Source organism: Apteryx mantelli, chromosome 17 (assembly GCF_036417845.1).
Source record: "Apteryx mantelli isolate bAptMan1 chromosome 17, bAptMan1.hap1, whole genome shotgun sequence".
Lineage (NCBI taxonomy): Eukaryota > Metazoa > Chordata > Aves > Apterygiformes > Apterygidae > Apteryx > Apteryx mantelli.
Window position 1 is genome coordinate 2,805,672 of NC_089994.1, and position 20,913 is coordinate 2,826,584.

A 20,913-nucleotide genomic window follows, 5' to 3' on the forward strand; every position below is an offset into this window, starting at 1 on the left:
CTCCCTTGGGTGCGTTTTTCCTCTCCCCGCTGGCAGCAGCTTTGGAGCAGGGGAGCGTCGCTGCAAGAGGCAGGGAGCATTTCCCCAGGGCCCTTCGTGGGCTGCCCTCCTGCAGTCCCCCGAGCACCCTGCGTGGGAGGCGGCACACAAATTCAGCGCTATTTTAATGAAATGCTAAGCCTCCTGTGCTCCCTTGGTGATGGCATTACAACTCCCAGTGATTAATCTATAGCTTGAAAATTATTTCAATATTAAACCAGACTCTGATGTTGAGCACATGCTCCGAGCTGCTCCAGACTCCCCACTGAGCAGCGGAGAGCAGGTTCTGGCCCCGGGTGTAATTTTTAATGACTTGTTTCAGTGATTCATAGACAACTGTATGTGTCTGGATGTTTGAATGAAAAATTGCTTGAAGTTAATAGGCAGTGGCGTAGCCAGGGCTGCAGTGATGTTTTGATGGGCCCTAGATCCCATTGCTGGTGCTTTCTTGCCCACCGTTAGTAATTCTTTGTCCACATTTGAGCTGCTGGCTCCCTCTTTGCTTCCGACAGAAGAGACGAGCTGCTGTCAGCATTTGCGGCTGAGCGGCGCAGGGCTGCGTCAGCGCTTCTCCAGCCAGGCCCTTTCGGGTAGCTTCAACTTCCCCAGGATCACTTCCCCGGGCAGGCAAATGTGCTTAGACACTGGGGTTACTGTGCGCATTTTAAGGTAGTGCAGTCATGATCAGAGCAAGGTTGTTGGGTTGACGCAAACCCAGCTGGATTCCTGTGCTGAGCTTGCTGCCGGCCTGGGGAGGTGTTTCCATCCGGTGCCAGGTGGGAACGGGCTGCTCGGAGGTGGGTGGCAAGGTCTGGCCGATGCTGCTCAGCCGGTGTGCTCCTGCTCAGGTGAAATGGGACTGAGCATCCTCTGAAACGGCAGTGTCGAGTTGCTTGCTCTTGCTTGTAGCACATCTCCCTCTTTGTGTCATCTGCCTGTGGGAGGAGAATGCCTCGTGCTTGTGGTTTGCTCCATAGGATCTGGCGGTTATGGGCCTGGCTGCGTCCCGTGCTTCTCCCTGCAGGCAGTCTTGCTGCCATGTGCCAGCTGGAGCGCTTTTTGGCAAGGGCAGGTATCCCTGCTGTGGGTGTCCCAGCTGGTCCCGTGGGCAGCTTCTGTGCTCCCCTCCATGCTGCGTGTCCCACCGCACCTCCTGCATGATCCGGGGTGCTACAGCAGGCATGAGCCAGACCAGCCTAGCGTGTGCCAGGAGTGAAGCTTCTCCATTCACTTGCAAGTTCGGAGTGTCCTTTCCTTTCCTGTGTCCTGGGCTGCCCTGGGTGACTCTGAGGATGAGGAGAGCCTGCCGAGACTCTGCTCCTCATCAAGCCCATCGCGGCCCGTGGGGCTGCCCAGGGGCTGGCGGGATCCCGGGGGAACCCTCACCCTGTGCATCCCCACAGTGCAGGGGTTAATTCAGGCACTGCGCTTGGCAAACACCAGCTTCAGTTCCTAGAGTAGCTTCAGATGGGGGTTGCCGCGCCGTCACCCATTGCGGCCACACGCAGATATCCTAGTGCGTAAAATCAAAGCAAAGCCCTGCACTTTGGCAGGATTTCCCTTCCTCTGTGACACTGTTGCAGTGGTGACCCATTCTTCCATGCCTGCTCTGAAAAGGGGCCCTTATAATTATCAGTGCTGCGCTGTGGCATTTACTCTAATCAGTGCATCTAAAACCATGTCTCAGACCCAGAAATCTCATGGCCTCGAAATTAAATCTCTAACACCAATGTAATCCTCGTCAGATGAGAAAGCCGCAGCGAGGGGTCTGAGCGGCTGTGTCTGCCCTGCAATCTGGCACCGTGCCTGGCTGTCACGAGGCGCTTCTTCCCCGGGGTGCATTGCCCCAGTTTTCTGCCGCTGATTTATTTTTTGACCCGCTCTGCTGTGGTCTCCTTGACTCCTGCTTTGTCGGAGAAGGGGAGCCCAGGGCATGGTCAGAACTGCTCCCGAGCCTTCGGGGAAGGAGGCAAGATGGTGCTGCCCTGCGAGGTGGCTGCGCAGAGCCTGCCTGGGGCAGGACAGGCCGCTGGGGCCGGGCGGTGGGCTGGAGGAGTGGAGCCGCGAGATCACCCTGGTGCTTACTGCTGCCAATCCCCTGCTGTTGGGCGAAAGGGTGGCCTGGGACTTGTTTGAGCTCTGAGGGACCCGTCCCCAAGTGTACAGCTCCTGGCGCGGCCCTGGGCTCCGGGAGAGCTGCTGGCACTGTTAGTCAGAGAGTGGAGGTGCAGAGTCCTTCTCCTGGGCTCTAAGCTACCTCTAGGCAGAGCACTTTTCTCAGAAACATCCTTTATTGCTTTTTTAATTTAGAAGATATAAGTAGAGGGTATATCTGACCAGATCTGTCTAGACAGATAGCGCCTTCCCCTTTTCTGACATCCCCCAGTTCCTCTCATCATCCTTCCCCATGGTTTTACTATTATTTGCTGAGTCCTTACAGCTTGCTTTCTGCCCCGGGCAGCCCTCTGGGAGTTCCCCAGCTTCCTCTGCACTAGGAGCTTCCCAGGCAGCCTGCTGAGCAACGTAGGGGAGCGGGGACCTGGGGGAGGCTGGCTTTGTCCCACCCTCCATCACCACTTGTGGACGTACACAGCCAGACTCTGACCCAGCCAGATTGTTTTGGAAGTGTCTGTGCTCATGCTTCATACATGTCCAGGGAGCCTACATACCGGCGGGGGCTTCCAGCTGATGCTCCTGCAGATGACTTCCTCATGAAAGTCATGAAGATGACTCGGTCCTCACCATGACTTGAGTTCCTGACCTGGGGAGCAGTGGGACAGCACGTGCCTTCCTATTCCAGCTCCCTTCTAAAACGCAGTGTTTCAGAGGGGTGCCGTGTTCACCTGCCCTCCAGAAGGCTTTGGCCTCTATCCTGCAAGCTCCCCTCAGAGACTCATGCTAGAAGGAGATGGGGGCTGTTTCTGCAACTCATATCCAAAGATGCCTCTCCCTGCACCAGACAGCTCTGCCCTGCCTGGTTTCTGGGCTCAGCGTTGATAACTTTTCTAGTCTAGCTTCTGAGGAGCGTTTTGAACGTTTCTGTCCAGGTGGCTGCTGTATAACAAGGGTTACTTTTCAGTGGGGTTAGCAGATAAGAGACTGGAGTGACACTGTCAAAAATGGATGGTGTTAGCAGTTCTGCAGAATTGGGAGACAGGCTAGCCAGGTGGTTCCAAAAAACGCACCTGCTGTAGCAAGGTGAGTCCTCTCCATACCCTGTCTGCTCTTCTAGGATGTGAATCTGGCTACCACCCATAAGACACGATTGAACCGTAGCAAGCGCTGCAGTTGTGCAGGCAGCTGCACTGTTGCTGTGCACAGTGGTTATTGATGCTTTCAGGGCAGGACAGGGACACAGAAAGGCTAACAGTAAAGCGACACATCGCTGTGTTGTTAATCCCTTTGCTGGTTCTGCCCGTTGCTGTGTTGCAAAGGCCTTGTTTGGCTCTTCACCAGGCTAATGCACTGTGACACGTGCCGTGTCTCTTTGGGTCTCCCTTCCTGCAGTGCCTCTCAAAGGATGGTTTCCTGAGATGGTGGCACTGCTGTTTCACACATTTACCCAGGAAGAAGTTACCTCCGCTGGTCAGTGTTGGAGATGAGTGGAGTAATGGGTATGCTTCAGCTGGATGAGCTGCTTGTAAAAATAACTACTGGTCATCCAGGATTTCTCATCGGACAGCTGCAGAGCAGTTTGCAAGCTTGACAGTGTGGGTAGGCATGTTGCACGAGGCTGAAACCGAGGTGTAGAAAGAAGTGACTTCCTCCAGGTTACAAAGCCAGCGGAGTTGGGGCTGCCCACTGGCAAACCCTGCTGCTAGCTGTCACGTGCTGGTGTTACAGCCGCCGTCCATGGGGCTGGGGACCGAAGCTCTTGAATTCTGGAGTTCATTCCATCAGGTGAATGAGAAAAGACAAAGTAAAGTCAGACAAGAACCTCATTAAATCTGTCTTTGTGATAGCCACTTGCTGCAGAAAGCTATCGCAGTGCGCTAGGGCCATGATCAGGCCTCCAGGTGCTCTAAGAGCCCAGCACAGAAACCGCATTCCCTCCCTTACAGAGTTTCAACAAATGTAAGAGTGGAAATAAGCAGCATCATGATGAGACAACCCGGCTTAACTTTTTTTAACCGTAAAGGCATTTTGGATTCCTCAAAAGGCAAGGCAAGCCAAGGGGAAGGCAGAGATGTTGCCCCGTGCCCCTGAAATGAGTCTAGCTGGGGAGCAGCAGGGGTTTTCTTCTCTGGGGTATCAGTTCCCTGGTGATGGGGCAGTGCACTGAGACCTGCTGCTCTGGTGCTGTTGACTCTGCTGTTTTGCAGACCTGCTCCATATGAAGGTCCCCACGCTGCTGCAATGATTTTGGTGGTCTGGGGAAGCAAAGGGGAAGGAAACGACTCCAGTGGCCTCTTCTAGTTACATCTTGAAAGGGGAAGAGGCCTGTGCAAGGAGCAGAGCTTCCAGGGAGGGGGCTGTACTCGTGGAGAACAGAGTCCATGCTGCTGGTAGTGTGCGGCAGGGAAGCCAAGTAGCAGGTAAGAATGTCGAAGAGAGAAGCCAAAGAAGTGAATGTTCCCCAAAAAAAGCAGTGAAACTCCACAAAGGAGCGTTGGGCTCCCTGGCAGCCGGGCTCTGTGGGGCTTCCCGGTGTGAGGTGCGAAAGTCCCGTCTGAGCTCACAGTGCATCTTCTGTCCTGCCATGGTGTGTCCCCAGCACGGTGCAGTGCAGCGGCAGTGCCAAGCTGAGCCCTCTGGCATGGCTATCAGAGGGTGCCTCCCTCTGTCCCCCAGGTTTGGGGCTGAATTTGGATAGCACTGCTGGCTGCTGCTGTCGCATGGAAGTGTTAAGCAAATGCTTCACTGGTTCTCCATTGGAGAGCAAAGCTTTGGTAACCAGGCCCTGCAACTGCCCCATGCCAAAGGTCCTTGCTGGTGTTGCTTTGGTGTGTAGCCCATGAATGGTGGTGGCGTCGGGGCAAAGGCCCCCAGGACACCTTTCAGTAGGCAACGTGCTGCGAGTTTTCTCCATATGCTGCTGTACCGTTTCGTCAGCCACCCACTGACCTGGGATCTGTGGCAGGAAGGGAGTGTGCCCGGGGCTGTGTTAGTAAACGAAACGAGCAGTCGGCCCCCGCACTGCTCCGCAGCGGGACAGGCTGGGCCCCTCTGCAGCGCTCGGCGCGTCACTGATGGTAGGAGCTGGCTCCTTTATGCCACTTTTCAGAACCGTAATGAATACTTCCTTTTATCGTGCCTAGTGTGTGATGATTATGGATTCTGTAGCCTACATAAATGCTGCCTGGGTAACAGATTAAAGGAGCCTCTGTTAACCCAGCTGTATTGAAGGATTTGCCACTGTTGCCATTCTAATCCTCCCTTTATTGCAAGGGGGTGGATTACACATCCGTAACAGTGCTTACTGCAGGCAGGCTCTTGCCGTAGTGCCAGGGCTGTCTGGACTACCTCTGCTGGTTTGGACCTGGGATGGGTTAGTCTCTGAGGAGCTATGCCTCAGACAAAATGTGTTCAGTAGATGGGTAGCCAAATAAATGAATGTTGCCTTGGCTCCCCAAGAATGACTTGAGCAAATACAGAAGAACTGTCTCGTAGCTTCAGGGTTGGTTTGTAATCTACGATGGTAAAATTGCTTTTATTTTAAACTTGCTAGCCCATTAATCAGGACAGTGGCCATTGCAGTGTACTGTGACAAAGCAACAGAAGACACTGTTTTGCAGTCACATTGCACATTTCCAACCAAGAGCCTCAGCTGACTCTCAGACTTCTTCCAACCAGCCCCCGCTGAGGCTAGTTAAGCTCTCATGAGGCCTGTCTCATGGAGGGGAAGGTTAGTGTCTTTACTGCATTTAGGTGGATGGCCCAAAATACCACGGTAAGTGAGTAAAACTCACAGGGAGACAACCTGTGAGTCCAGATCTGACTTCCACCTGATTTTGGATGTCTCCACCTGACTCTCTAGGGAGCCCCCCTGGACTCCCGTCATAGTCCCTAGAGAGGAACAGGCACTGCTGGGGCACAAGTCACCTACTCATATGGGACCCGCAGAAGCTTTGGGAGCAAGATTCTGCCCGGAACCTTGGGTCACTAGTTGGGGTCTTCCTGAGATGCTGATGTTAGCAGTGTGCAGTGTGTGCCTGCAGATCACCAGGATGTGGGGTGGACCACATGGTGCTGTGGTGTCTTTATGTTCCTCTTTGGGGCATTAGTGAGCTTTCCTGTGTCTGTGCATTTCTGTGGCATCCATTTCCCCTGGATCCAGTCCTCCTTCCGATGTATAGTTTAGAAGGATGGAAAGAAAAGCAGCAGGGAGTGGGATGCTTTTCAGCATCTGAACCACACCTTCTGCACCCACAGGTTTTTAATGCAATTCTGCCTTACTTTTTGGTGGTATCTCTTCCACTTCCTCTCTCTGTGTGCCAGCTGTTAGTTTACCATGATTATCATTACCATTATCCTGTATGATCTCTAGTTTTCATGGCCAGATCACACTCATGCTCCTAATGAACGACTGTCTTGACCTGGCGAGGGGCTCAGTCCAGTGCCACCTTCCAGGCTCTCCTCCTGCCACCAGTCCTACAGACCTGCCACTGGGAAAAGTGGCTCTCTGAGTTCCTGTGTCCTCTCTGCTTTGGGCAGCAAGGATGCTTCTGAGCAGGCTGAGGGTCATTCCAAGGATTTCGTACAGATTTGCTGTCATTTAAGCAGCCTGTGTTGATAGGGATGTTTCTCTGTGTCGCTGTTTCTGATGGCATCCAGACAGGCTGTTCTCAGGCCCCTTGGGTGACTGCATTGTAACAGCGCTATCGTGGTGGATGACTAGACTCAAAATCACGTCTCATTGCAATTTGATTGCTTATGCAAGATGATCTTGGGATTCAGACTGGCCCCTGTCTTCCCTCTTTGCGCTCCTTGTATTTTCCCTTTAGGTTCCTGATCAGAGTGTTTTAGTAGGAGGAAGAAGTTAATCCTCTCTTGGTGCAAATGCTGTGCGTATCTTGCTGCTCTAAATACAAATCACTAATTTCTATTTCATGCTGTGTGACTGGAGCACTGACCTGGTGTTAATGAGTTCAAAGCTTATAGGACCTAGCTAAAGAAGCGAATCAGAAGTTGCCTTCCCTTCAGAGGGATTTTCTTTGGTAAGCAACAGTGCAGATGTGTCCCTAGGTTTGATGAATCCAGGAAGGAAGTGAGCGCTTATCTTTGACGCACCAGACACGTGCAGAATGGGGAGAAGCTCTTTGCTCCAATCAATGAGGTAACAGCTCTTGCTGTATAATTCACCTTAGAAAAAGAGATGATTGAACACATCTGGCCATTTCCCTCTCTTATGTAGCTTCTGGGCAATGAAGTGGTTCTTCTCCTGTGCCGTCAAAGGAGACATCTAGATGGCCAGCAGCAAATGTCGCTCCCCAGAGCAGTCTGTGCTTCCCTGGTAGATTTTTTCCTTCCCTAAACCCTGCTCCTGTGGTTAGATTCGTGGGGGCCGTTCCTCTGGGACTGTTTGGGCAGGTCAGATTGCAGGCTTAAATGCATTCCCTCGGTACCTGTCTGGGGCGATCAGAGGCGTATCTCCTTGGAGGCGGTGAAATCATTGGAGAGAGCAGCCTTGCGAGGCTGTTGTCATCCCCTGTGGTTCAGAGCCCAGTGGCAGAAATCTGGCACACCCTGATGTGATCGTTTGCCTCGGCACAGCAGTCGGCACTTTCAATCTGATTAAGTTAGTTTCTCTGTTCTGTGTATCTAATACTGACTATCTGTTCCCCATGAGATCCCAGGCTCTGAAGACAGTGTGGGAGCATTGCTGCTGTGTATTCTGGAAGGTGGACGACGGTTCTCCACAAGAAGGAGCGGAGGAACCTGCTCATGTATGTCAGGTTCTCACCTGGCAGGACATAGGTCACCTGGGATGATGGTTTTCAGCTGTATAAATACTCTGCAGGACTTTGATGACATTCCTTTTAGCAGATTTCACAGCTTGTTTCAGACTGTTTGCCATGACAAATGTGTGAAATCTGCTAAATTTGCCCATGCTTGCTGCTGCTTCAGGGCCCTAGCGTAGATCACAATGCTGGCAACGTGGCATTGCATCTCCTCCTCAGAGGCAGGGTCTCGGCAGCATCTTGCCTCTTTCTCCATGATAATTTGCAGGGACCTCCGTGGTGCTTCTCCGCACAGACACACTCTTGTGGGTCTCATCTCTGGCAGGCCATGAGAGCTGCTTGCACGCTGCACCTGGGATAGAGCTGCCCTGCTCCCCTCTTCCCAATCCTACCTGGAGAAGATGAATGCAAAGGCTCCTAGTCCTGCCCTGGGCAAATAGCACCAGTCACCTTGGCTCCTGCCTCCTTGTCCTTGTGGAAGCCTCAGCCTTTACAGTGATGTATGCTCCCATCATCCAGCACTGAATTAGGACCCCCTGTATGAATTGTTCTACCCCTGGAGGAGAAGAGAAGAGATCTCCATCTTTTCTGCTACCAGGTCACAGGTAGTACTGGGTGGGCTTCCCCTCAGGACCTTGCACCTGTACTGCAGATGGATGAAGCTTCCTTTTATCATTAGTTGCTGATGATTTGCCAGAATTGCAAAGACGAGTTGTAAGCACTAGCTGAGACGTTCAGTGATGACTAAGCGGCCTGGCTTCTTAGCCTTATCTTCTCTGGGAGGGCTGCTCTTCTTTTTTTAAACACGCTTGCTTGCAAAGTTGAGAACATCTTGGCCAGTGTTCTCAAACCTTGACTCTGTGCTGTGTCAGTGCCAGGAAAAGATGTGGTCTCAAAGAGTGAGCTCCAGGCTGCAACTTTGGCAATTGGACTTTTGGACTCTGATCAGCTACTGCCTTGCAGCAAAAGCTGTGGCACGTTGTGCTGTGTCTCCTCTGCAAATGAGGAGAAGCTGGATCTCCCTCCCTGGACATGGGTTTAGGGATTTCTTTAATGTGTTTGTTGCTGTGTATCAGTGCTGCAGAGGACTGTTACTGGAGACAGGTTGGGACAGCACATGGTGGTCAGAGGCTCTCACCTGGGCAAGGAGAGTTCTCTTTGCAAATATGGGTGCATGAGGGAATGGCCCACAGTTGAGGGTCAAGCGGAGCCCGCACTGTGGTGACAATCTGTAGGATAGTGTGTTGCTCCTGGATGGGGGTAAGGCCAAAGGAACAGCTGCCCCAGCTTGCGTGCTGCATGGATAACTGTCCATGTCACTTTTAATGGCTGAATGAAATCCCAGCAGAAATCAAGGACTTTAGATTGGCTATTTCTGGCATGAAAAACAGTTGCTTTCTGACACTGTCACTGTTTGCATGCAGGCAAGCTTTGTGACGCACCCAAGGAACAGACGGCTGAGGAGAAACAGGCATCCTCCTTGCATGTAAAATGGTGCGGTGGCGACTGGAAAGCAAATGTGTCGGGTGCTTTTCTCACGTCAATCAGTGTTCCTGCTAAGGCTCCTGCCTCTGGCCTTGGCGTCAGTGGGGATAGGAAAGGAGATTGTCCTCATCTCAAATCTAGGTGAAGCAGCAGGACTTTAGACTGGGTGCCCAGCAAAGGGGAAGGAGTCAGCGCATGTCCTGATACCCCCTCGGACAGCACCAGAGGTGAAAATCCAGGCACTGCACCTGTGAAACAAAGACACTGCTAAAATGCAGCAGCTGTGGTGGGGCAGTGATTGCTCAGTTTAGTGCAGCGCCTGGGAGGCTTTGGCATATGTGATGTGATGGGGTCTCCCCCGAGCTCAGTAGTGGGTGGGAAACTGTGGCCTGGGCAATCTCTTTGCTAGATGCAGGTATGCAGCTGTGCTGAAGATGATGATTGTATCTGTATGAAGGCCATATCCTCATATACACTTAGCCTTGACACCCAGGTCATGTGGCTCATTTGGGAATTGCTTTCTGTTTGCTTTCAGCTTACAGGCTGGCTTTGTAGTCTCTTTTGTAGTACATACCTAGTTCATCATTGAGCCTCTTGTCCACTGACCTTTGCGAAAAGGGCTGTGCAAATGTAACATGGATTTGTGGCTATGTCTTGCTCACAATCCAGATCAGGTTCATCTGTAACTAAATTTAGCCATCACCCTGTAAGTGTTTTATAAGCTGGATTTCAAGACATTGTTTCCAAGAAAGCTCAGTGGATGCAATTGTTTTCAGTGTTGAAGTGCTGTGCCAATCTGTGAGGGATTAATGGAATGAAGGAGCAATGACCTGGGACACTGAAGTTTAGCCTGGGGTTCATGTCCCCTCGCCTCATGGTAATTCATGGCAGTATTGGTCTGAGCTAGGCAGCTGAGAGCCCTGTGCATTCAGCAGAGTGAGATCAGCACTTTCGGGGAAAATCCGCCTGCTTTGCACACCTCCGCTTGGACAGGACTTGTCACCCTCTCGCTGGGCCCACGTCACAGGCGGAGACTGGCTGACACGGGTCCGAGCGCTGACGGCTGATGCTGTGGAAGGAGGATTGCAGCCTCGGAAGGCAAACGCTTGAGAAAAGGGCTCTCTTGTGAGTTTTAGAGTTTAAAGCCATTGACGGAGCAGGGAGGCTTAAAAATGAAAGCATTCGTAGAGCGCTATGACGAGCTGCCTGCTCCATTGCTCTGCAGGGCTTAGGCTGTTGTCCCAAGCAGTTTGCAAAATCTGTCGCTGTTTGGGATGAAATGGTACAGCACACTGAGAGGTGCTGAAATGCAGGAAGCCGAGCAAGGGGTATGAGTGGTGGCGCGGATGGTCTGGGTTTCCTGTTGGTGCTTCCACTGCCTTTTTGAGGTAAGGTAACAGCCATGCGACGTGCCCCTGGTGGAGGCAGGCGACTTCCCAGCCGCTCAGCCTCCCTGGCTTCTCCCGAAACGGCCGTGACCTGCGAAGGGAGGGTGACGAAGCGGGCCGGCGCTCAGAGGTATTGAAATGGGGACGATGAGGGTCAGCTCAGCCCAGGGGGGCAGCTCATGGGTGACTTCAGCAGGAAAGAAATCCTCTTGGCTGCCCCGGCGCATTTAGGTGCAGCAGCGCTGCTGTTGCTGCTGAAGTGCCCTGGGCAGGGCTGGAGTGTGGGGGTCCTGGGGCCTGGGGTATGAGGGACACTGGGGCCGATGCATGCGGCTGCAGCACAGGTTGACACTACCACGACTGCAGGGTGCTGGGAGAGCTCTGTGTCCCCACATGCAGCCTGTCTTGCCCTCTGGTTCCTGCAAGGAAGGCACATGTTGAGCTGCACCTCCACCTGCTTCTGCCTGGGCTGGATCCTTCCCTGGGGGCTGCCCCCAGCTTTGCTGGGGCAGACTTTGGGCTTATGGTTTTCTGCCTGCACCACTGCCTCCCACTGTGAGAAGGAGAGTGAATATCTGGGCTCGCTGGTGGGCATGGGAGCGGACAGCTGAGTTATGGCAAGAATCGTTGACTCTTGCTCCAGGGGCTGGAGGGGCCGACTTAGTCCTGGCTCCACGTAGTGTGACTCCGCGTGGGAGAAGCTGAGGGGGTCATCCAGCCTGTGGGTGGTGCCATGTCCTGCAAAGACACCCCCCCGGGTGGGGAGCTGCAGATGTTTTCACTGTGGACTTTCCCGGCTCTGTTCAGACCTGGGTCACTCTCCACTGGGTCAGTGAGAATGGCCCATCTCAGCTCCCGGCAATGTGTCGGGGCTTCTCTGTGGTGCAAACACTTCAAAGAGCTTTTTCAGCCCGGAGGGTGAAAGTTAGGGAAACTTTAGCAAATCTGTTAAGGAAAGTTGCTCCCTTTTTTGTGCGGCATGTTTTGCTCTCATCCTGCATCATCTGTATCCTGGGGCTGGCTCGTGCACCTCTGCACCATCTACGGGACCTACGTAATGGGACTTCCTGAGCCTCAGATACTTCTCTGCAGGCAGCAGGTTAGCAACAAGGGCGCCGAGTCACTTTGCCGGCTCTGGATCCTGGCCAGCCGTGGAGCCAGTGCAGAGCAGTGAAGTGCCCAGGCTCTGACACTGACCCCTTGCAGCTGCCACTGCGCTTTGCCAGATGGGGTGCAATGGCCACTTGATTCCTGCGCTGGACGTCTGGCAGGAGGAAATGTTGCACAAGAGGATACGCTGACGGGCTTCTCACAGGCTCTGTCTTGTTGCTCAGAGTGCGGGCATTGATTCTTGCAAACGTCCAAGGAAATCACCGCACTCTCACAGTCAGAGGGCAGGACTGAAAGTCCTTTTTGCAATTAATGTGCTTGTCTTCCTTTGCTAGGTTGCTGTTGTGGTGTCGAGTGCACGTTTGCTAACGGTGTGTTTGGTGCCGTAGATCCCTGAGCACGCCATGGAAGAGACGCTTGGCGGTCACCTTTGCAAGCAGCAGCAATGCTTAATGCACTGCAGCCCTGTGGAGTTTATAAGCAGGTCTGGATGGAAGGGAGAGTGGTTTCAGGAGGCTCCTTTTGTGGGCTGGTGACTGTGCTGTCATTAATAAGCTGGCCTGCTTTGCCCTGCTTTTTGCCAGCTTTGCGGAGCTGGTGGATTTTGCCTAAAATGAAGTCTTATTTACTTAAAGCAGTCCCTTCTGCTGCCCTCAGAATCACTGAGTCTGGAGAGGCCTTTGCTTTGTGGAGGAGCAAAAGACGCTCTTCCTTTCCTCCTGCCCCCAAAGCTTTGCTGCCCTCTCTGTTACTAGGCCACCTGGAAGCTTCTCCATTGCTCCTGGGAGGTGAGGCAGGTAGACTCTGTACCAGCAACTTGAAATAAAGTCGTGCATGGATTTGATGAGGAAGGAGCCAGCCCTTCCCAGTTTGGTCAAAATTGCTGCTTGGAGAGGATTTCCTGGGGAGGGGAAGAAGGGGAGGTTCATTTGACATGGTGGTAGAGCTGCCATTAGAACAGCCCAAGGGTTAAATCCTGCCCTGGGCTGTGCAGGGGTTTGTCCCTTTCTGCAATGGAAGCTTGATAGAGCCGCCAGCAATCCCAGCTGCTGTGCAGCACGGGCTCAAGCCCTCCTGCCTTGCCTGCCAGCTAGTAGCTCATGCGAGCTCTGGGCCGCAGTTTGTCTGTGGTCCTCGCGTGCCGGGCTTGCCCTGGGAGCCCCTCCGTGTCTGGCAGCGCTCCAGGCGCAGGGAGGCAGCTGCCAGTGTCCCTGCTCCAGCTTGGAGAGCGACAGCAGTGGGATTTGGCCTGAGGCAGATGTGAAGTAGTCAGGAGACATGAGTGTTGGCACGCAGCACATGGAGGTAAATGTGGATTTGGGAGATTATTTAAGGTTTGCTTGCTGCTGCCACGGCAGCCTTTCTGACTGCATCCCTTGGGACACCTTTAGGATCCTCTGCCTGCGGTGCTCAGCCTGTCTCTGCCTTGGTCCTCAGGGGACATTGCAGATTCTCTTTTCTCCAAAAACCCTCTAATCCTTCCCATGCAAAGTCCTCACCCCCCAACCTGTTAGACCTGCCAATCCGCATATGTCAGCCTGGATTCAGCCTCTTGGGAGCCTTAGCAGTGAGCAAAGTGGCAGCAGCAATGCGTAACGGCCTGAATCGTTTTGTTCGTTTGCAAAGGAGTGATCAGAAATTGGGGCCCCGTGTGTTAGCTCCTGCACATGTGAAAGCCTTGTCCCAGAGCTTAATGGGTTTTGAAAGATCCTGGAGCAGGTAGTTTATGTGCCTCTTGCTGATCTGAGCACTGTAGTTTTGAAGCACTGTAGTTTTGAAGCACTGTAGTTTTGAAGCACTGTAGTTTTGAAGCACTGTAGTTTTGAAGCACTGTAGCGTCATCTGTGGTCCTGATCCTTGGCAGCTTTGCGGGTGAAGTCGCAAAGGCCTTGCTGAGTCTGCTGGTAGGAGGATCTGGGCTCAAAAGCACTGGGACTAAGGCTTCTCCTTGCCTCTTGTCTTCTCACCCATCTGATCTCCTCCCGTCTCCTCAGCTTTTGCTGCCTCTCAGCATGCCTGCATGGAGAAAGATGTGTGGAGACCATCTGATGGTCCTGCTGACTCCTGCCGGGTCCTCTCCCATGCTGAGCCTGCTCCTGTGCTGTTGTGTTCAGGGAACATCCTTTCTCCCCTTCCCAAGCATCTGCTGTCTAAAAAGGATCTCACCATCTTCCTACAAACTTTCCCCCAAACCTGGCAGGACATCCCCCCCTCTCTGACCTTGTCTCTCCTTTGCCTTCACTCCCCACTCCCTTGGGACCATTCTCCTGACCCCCTTTTCTTGCTCTCCTGTTGGCCATACAAGCACTCTCAGATCCCTTTCTGTCCATCCTGGGCTTGTCCCTCAGTCCCCTTTGCTGCTGCCTGGATTGCCTCACCCTCATGGTTGCCCTGTCCTCTCCACAGCTGTGCTGACGGGGCATTTCCCCATCCTCACCCTTGCAGAGTTGCTCGCTGCTGATTTCTCTCCCATTTTCCCCTTCTGCTTTCAGTCTGCTCTCTGGCCATCCTCTCTCTCACTCACCCTGACCTGCACTTTGTTGCCGTTGGTCTCTTTTTCCTTTTTTCTCTGATGTCCCATTTGCTCATCATTGCACTCTTCCTCACTCTTTCCACCTGCTACTGCTACTCAGCCTGCTGTTTCCAGCTATTTCTTGGGCATTATCTCCTGCAGTTCCTTCAACCTCTTCTAGGCTTTGTCTCAGCCTCCTCCTGCACCTGCTTTGCACCATCCTGCCTCCACCCTCAGTGCCGGAGAACCTGGGACTCTTCCTTCTTCAGATTCTCTTCCTGACCTTCCTTCCTCCCCCCACTCTTGCTTCCTCGCCCTTTGCTGCCAACCCCTTTTTCTGTCCCTATCATCCACCTCTTCCCAGGTCCCTTTCTCACCCTGTTCAGTGACTCCTCACCCTCTCCAGGGCATTTCTGCCTTGTTCTCTTTGCCTCTGCCTGGTGCTGCTGGCAGGGCGTGGAGGGCTCGTGCCATCTGCATGGAGCGCTATGTGTCTCCTCCGTAACAGCACTGAACAGCCCTGGGAGCCGGTAAAGATGTGAGAACAGTGCTCAGCCGACTGGAAAAAGCATTTGGCCACTGATTAATGTTACTGAGAGTGGCTGCTCAGGAAGAGCAAAATCTTCCCAGGCCAAAGCAGGGGATCCGGGCTGCATTTCTAAAGTGCCAGGTCTCTGGCTGACCTGCCCCTGGAGGAATCTCGTGAACAGTTTTCTCCTTCTGGAGTTGTTTTGTCTGGGCGATGTGGACTGTCCTTGTCTGTGTGTCCCACCACGTAGAGCAGCACCACGTCTCACTGGTGTGCCGTCTCTGTCCATTAGCTGTACAGCTCCAGGTGTGGTACCTTGAACAAGTCTTTTTATGGGTCTTGGGGGGATGGAGGCGGTGTACTACAGTTTTGCTAGAAGCAGAAGATAGTGCATGGGGAAAGCATGAAGTTCTTTGGACATTTGCAGCTCTAACACAAGCACTGTGAAAAAAGTAAGTGTTGTTGCAATTGCACTGTGCATTCTACTAAATGTTCCTGCAGATCTGCCTGGGCAGCCGAAGTGCGTTGGGACTCTGCGTGCTCGCAAAAGGAAAGCTGATCTGTGTGTCTGGGCTGGTTTTGCTGATAAGCAGTCGATTGGTGCTCAGGGAAAGGGAGAGCTGGGTGCAGTCTGCCCTCCGCCCCAGCCAGCACCCACATCTGGGGGGCAGCTGTCAGTGCAGGAAAGTCGTGTCATGTCCTTCAGTGGAAGGCTCCAGTGAGCAGTATTTTAATTATTGCTTCTGACAGATGTGAAGGGCTCCAGCCGCGGAGACCATCACATAGCACAGCAGTGTTTAATATACATGTTTCTTTGTCTTAGGAAAAGATCAGCACGGCATTGCTGCTCCTTGCTCAAACAGGCACTGCAGCCCTTGCAACCAAATGCTGGAGCTTTAACGTAACATTCCAGTGAGTCTCCCCAGTGTGTGGTTGTGGAGATCAGCTAGGCTGGGAATAGCAGGAGCAGCCTTGGTTAAGGTGGTTGCAGAGCTGGGGTCCGGTGGTGGGGGTTTGGACATGTAAGGGCATGCGCTGCCTTTGCAAGGTCTGTCTGGTGCTGTTGGGGTCTGTCCTGGACAGGCTTCGACATGTTGGGTGGGGAGCAAGGTGGGGTGACTCAGGTCCTACGGTGATCAGTCAGGTTGAGAAAGGGGAGGAATTGCATGGGTGGGTGCTGGATTTACTTTGGTTTCACTGCCGAGGTGTGGCCACAGAAGATAGTTTTAGTTGCTTGCAGGGCAGTGGATGCGGGCCGTGGTCTGAGCGAAGGATGGAGCTCAGAGCATCTCTTCAGCCAGGGGCCAAGATGCTGCTCCTTATGGACCAGGGAGCAGCCTTGCTCCCCCTTACACCTCCATAAATCGGGACTACTGCCACTGAGGTCAGTGGAATGATGTGGGTGTAAAAGGTGTTTGTGAGAGCAGTATCAGGCCCAGCACAGTGGGCAGAAGGCTGCAGACTGAGACCTCAGGAGGGCCTGGGATGTGAAGGTGGTACCCTGGCACTGGCCCACAGTACAAGACTCTCCTTTGAGAGGCTCCGCTGGTTTCAGTCACTTTTCTTTGATGCTCCTCTGCTCTTCAAGAGGGATTGGAGGGGGCCAGGCCCCCTGTCCCTGAAGCCACAGCGGAACCTGCCACCTCCAGTCTTACCCAGGGGCTAGGACTGAGTTGCTGAGCTCACCCTTGCTGCAGGCCAGGCAATGCTGTTACCTCTGCAAGGCAGAATGACTTTCTGGGGTTGCTGGGGTCTGTGGAGGACCTGGATGCTGGAACGGAGTCTGCCAGGCACACACGGAGCTACGGGGAGAAGGAGGGCCCTAACCACTAGGCCTTTCTCTCACTCCATACTCATCCAGTAAAAACAGGGAAGGGGGGTGATCCAAGAGTGAAGGATGAGTTGTGCTGGGGTGTCAGCAGTTCCCATCAGGTCTCTCTGTACAGACTGATGAGCATCCATAGCTGCAGTCGCCTTTCACGCTCTGCACCACCTTGCTATAAAACCAGATTAATAACGCTAATTTGCTTGGCTGTTAAGCTGATGCTCACAACTAAAGGTCTGGGGTTGGAGAACCTTTGTCTTGGGATGTTCTTCTGTTACTGCCTCTGACATTTCTTAGCGTTCGCACAGCATCACTTGTCTTCAAATAAATGACCATGACAATTGCCAGTTCTGAGCAGACCTGGGACCATCCAGTCTGTGTCCTGGCTGCAGCAATAGCCCAAAGCATTGGTGTCAGCAGACAGTGCAATACCCCCATGGTGGGCAGCAGGGACATGCACGGAGGGCTTCAAACCTTGGCTGTGTTGGTTGCACATCCATTCTGGAGCCCCGCTGGAAGGGCAGACTTGGCTCCAACCCTTCTGTTTCCTGACAAACTTCTGAACTGGTTCTGCACCATCAGCCTCCTGCGGGTCAAGAAGGCTGCTCGCTGCCGTCACCTCGCTGGGTTAGAGCCTACCCATGGGCTGTCTTGCCAAGCTGCAATTTCTAATCCTGTTCCGCTGCATCTTGGAGCTGGAAAGGAGCCATTTGCAATGCTTCAGCCTCCAGTTTCCATCAAGGAGCGTTGCCAGGGCAGGGCTGGTGTCGCAGATCTCCTGAAATAGATATCTCGTAGGCTTGTGCTTTTCCCAGCTTAGGGACACCCCACGCAGCAGCTCTCACAGGACACTTGCCAGCAGCTATCCTTTCCTTCTCCCACGGCGCTTATGCAGTTTATGAATACTTTGTGTTTGAAGCAAATAACATAAGAAAGAGAAATACATCAAAACACCAATTTTTGCAGTGGCAGGGGCTGTGAGAAAAATACAGCTTGATAGCAGCTGCTGTCTCCTGAACAGGAGGAAGGAGTCCGACATCCTCCATGCTCCATCTCCACATGGTTCCAGAGGACCCAAAGTGCTCTAATAAGCTGAATTATCCCCCACTCTTAGAAGCAGCACCCACATCTGGAGCGGGTGGTGGGCATTTGCTTAAAACCTCAAACGGGCCAGACAGGAGTGACATTAATTGCACACGGTTGTACTGGCTCGTTGGGGAAGGCAGGAGACTGTCATCCTAGGGAGGATCCACCAGTGGCACTATGGCCTTGCTGCCTTTGGCTGGTGAGGACCTGTGGGACGCGGTGGGCTGGGGACAGTGGCAGGTTAAGAGGAAACCTTGGCTGTGAGCAAAGCTGCTCTTTGGACACAGGCTTGGGTCGTAGGACATGCAGCCCCCAAGCCCTGAACCTTGTAGGCAGCTGCTCTTGGCAGGGTTGGTGTGTCCGTGTGCTTCGTTAGATATTGAGCATGGTAGTTTTAGTGTCTCTTAGGATGGGATGGCTCTGGTTACCCTTTGCTGAGGCAGGAGGGTCCTCGAACTGGGCTCAGCACAGGCTTCCTGGTCAGGCTGAGCAGTGTCAGGGCAAGCTTCTTGCAGGGACCAGGGCTGGGCAGAGAAATAAACCCCCCTGTGCAACTGTGCAAGTGAACAGTGCTTGGTATGTGTGAAGAAAATGGAGCCCTTTATCTGCTCCTGGGCATGGCCTCGTTCCCAGCTCCGGCCTCATGGCCCCACAGGGAGAGTCCTGGGGAGGCCGGTGGCAGGCTCAGGCATCTCCCCTTACCCAAAATCTCCCCTGTCCTCCTCATGCCCTGTCATCCCATAAATCCATGCGGACACAAGTTGCGGGATGCTGCAAGGAGCATCGTCCCAACCTGGAGCTCAGGTGAGACTGCTGCTCAGGCCGCGGGGAGGTCCTGCGGCTTCCTATGCGGCGTCTCGTGCACCCTGTAAAGCTGTGGTGGCAGATTTGGCAGCATGAGGACTGTCCAGGACCTTCCTGAAACCTCCAGACCTGGCCGCACTCAGGCCTGGCTTGGTGGAGATGTGAGGGAGAGCGTGTGTAGCACTGATGGCCACTTCTCAATGGCATGGATTTTTTGACATGGATATGGATGAAGTCACTCTGCAGATATCCCTTCTGTAACAGGAGTAGCGTGGATCCTCAGAAAAACTCTCTGGAGCCTTGGGACGGGAGGACCCAAAGTTTTATCTGTTACAGTTCTTATTTAGGACATTGACTGATCCTGAGATTTCTCCTCTACTTCCTTTGGGCTTCCAGCTCCCTCGTGAAGTGCTTGGAAAGTCTGCTTTCGCGTAGCTCATCTGTAATCACTTCCTTTATCTGTAATTTACTCTTATACCAGAAACATTCCATTTCCCATAACAATCTTAAAAACTGCATTTAATTGCAGCAGGATAATTACAGGTGATGTCCTAGTGCATCATTTGAAAGCATTCAACCCCCTGAGCTGGGGACAGTTGGCAATTTCCGTATTATGTTCCAGGGAGTGGCACTGAAATGGGTATTTCTGTGCAAGCAGTGTGTGCTCTGACTGCAGAGCCAGGCCCTTCAGAGCAGATAATGAGCTTTCCCTGGCTGCGAAGGTCAAGGCCACTATCTGATTACTTGCCAATGTGGTATCATCCTCTTATCGCAATACATCAGCATAATAAAAGAAGTTAGCATGCCAGCTTGGACTACAGTTTAGTTTTAACCAGTGATGGTGGTCTTCAGAAAAGCGCAAGAGTGAAGAAAGACTTTTTCTTGGAAAGAGACTTCAGCTTGAGGCTGGGGAATGCAGCATCTGCCCCGTGGGCCTTCACTGCGTGCTCTGTGGCTGCTGGCTGGCTAGCAAATGTGACTTTTCTGGGTGCAGGAGAGGAGCTGAGCTGCTGCTGGAAAATGAAATGAAAATGTGGTGCTTTGTGAAGCGCCCTGGAAATCTGCAGTCCAGTCTTTTAGCCTTTCCTCAGGAGCAAGGAGAGCTTTGGCAACCCTTGGCCATGCCCTTTGGCACCCTGCTCTCCCAGGAGCGTCTCCTTCCCATGCCCATCCGTGCAGCCCCATGAGGTCTGTGCTCGTTTGAGGAGGACCTGGATGGTCCCCGTCCAGTTGAGGGACTGGAGGATGTCACAAGAGTGAGGATGGGAATACGGCTATGGGATTGGGAACAGGACTGGCGGACCTGATGGGGTGCCCTGCACTTCCCTGCCTGCCTTCAGTGGAAAGCGGGGTAGTGAGGGTTGGTGCATCCCAGCCTAGAGCCTAGCCTGGCCCTTGGTGTGGGGAAGGAGCAGGGCGTTGGGGTGCTCCATCCTCATTCGTGAGCAGCTGAGCTGATCCACTGGTCAGTGCCACTAAAACTGCTCATCCCTCTCAGCCCTGCACCATGAGGCAGCGATTTCCACCCTCTCCTCATGGGTGATACAGCCTTATCAGCATTTCGACATGGTGCTAGCAGGGACATATTTACTGAGGCGGAGTAGATACATATCTTTCTATAGCTTTGGCAGTACTTCTGAGTTGCTTCCTAGCATCACTGATGGCCACAAATGAAAATGCAGAGGCCGAGAAGCGAAGGCCATAGGACAAACCCATGTTCAGAGCTTGCAAATGTTTTTCAGCTGAGTTATTTCTGCCTGGCAAAACTGCACGTGATTGCATCCGGTTAGAGAGCCTTAATGATGCTGTATAATGATGTATGCTGTTGCTCACCCTGGGGACGTTTAAATATACCAGTCCACACCTGTAAGAGGAGCAGGTTTGCGAGAACATGCAGCCTGTAAATTTAACTTCACTCTGGCCAGCATGATGCTCAGAGTGATCCTACAGAAATCTGCCGAGAGATTGCAGTTGGGGTGGAATTAAGCATACATAAGTCTGCGTAGGGCCAGGTCCTTCTCTACCAGTCCTTGATGCAAATATTAGGAAGCAGGAGACAGCAGAGGTGAATAGAAAGTAAAAAATCCCTACAAATATGATGAGTTGCACTGATTTTTTCCAATAGACAGATGGGAACAGAGTATGTAGGTAATGACTACAAGTGCGGCTCTAAACTTGTCACGTTCGCCCTTCATTTCTCTGATCTAAGTTTTGTCCCTGCCTCTTCCCCTGGA

General features: G+C 52.9%; 1 protein-coding gene across 4 annotated transcripts in view; it reads left to right on the forward strand.

Annotated features, from left to right (window-relative positions):
- OSBP2 (oxysterol binding protein 2) overlaps positions 1-20,913 on the forward strand; it is a 164,452-nt gene that overhangs the window by 117,265 nt on the left and 26,274 nt on the right. The window lies entirely within an intron of this gene.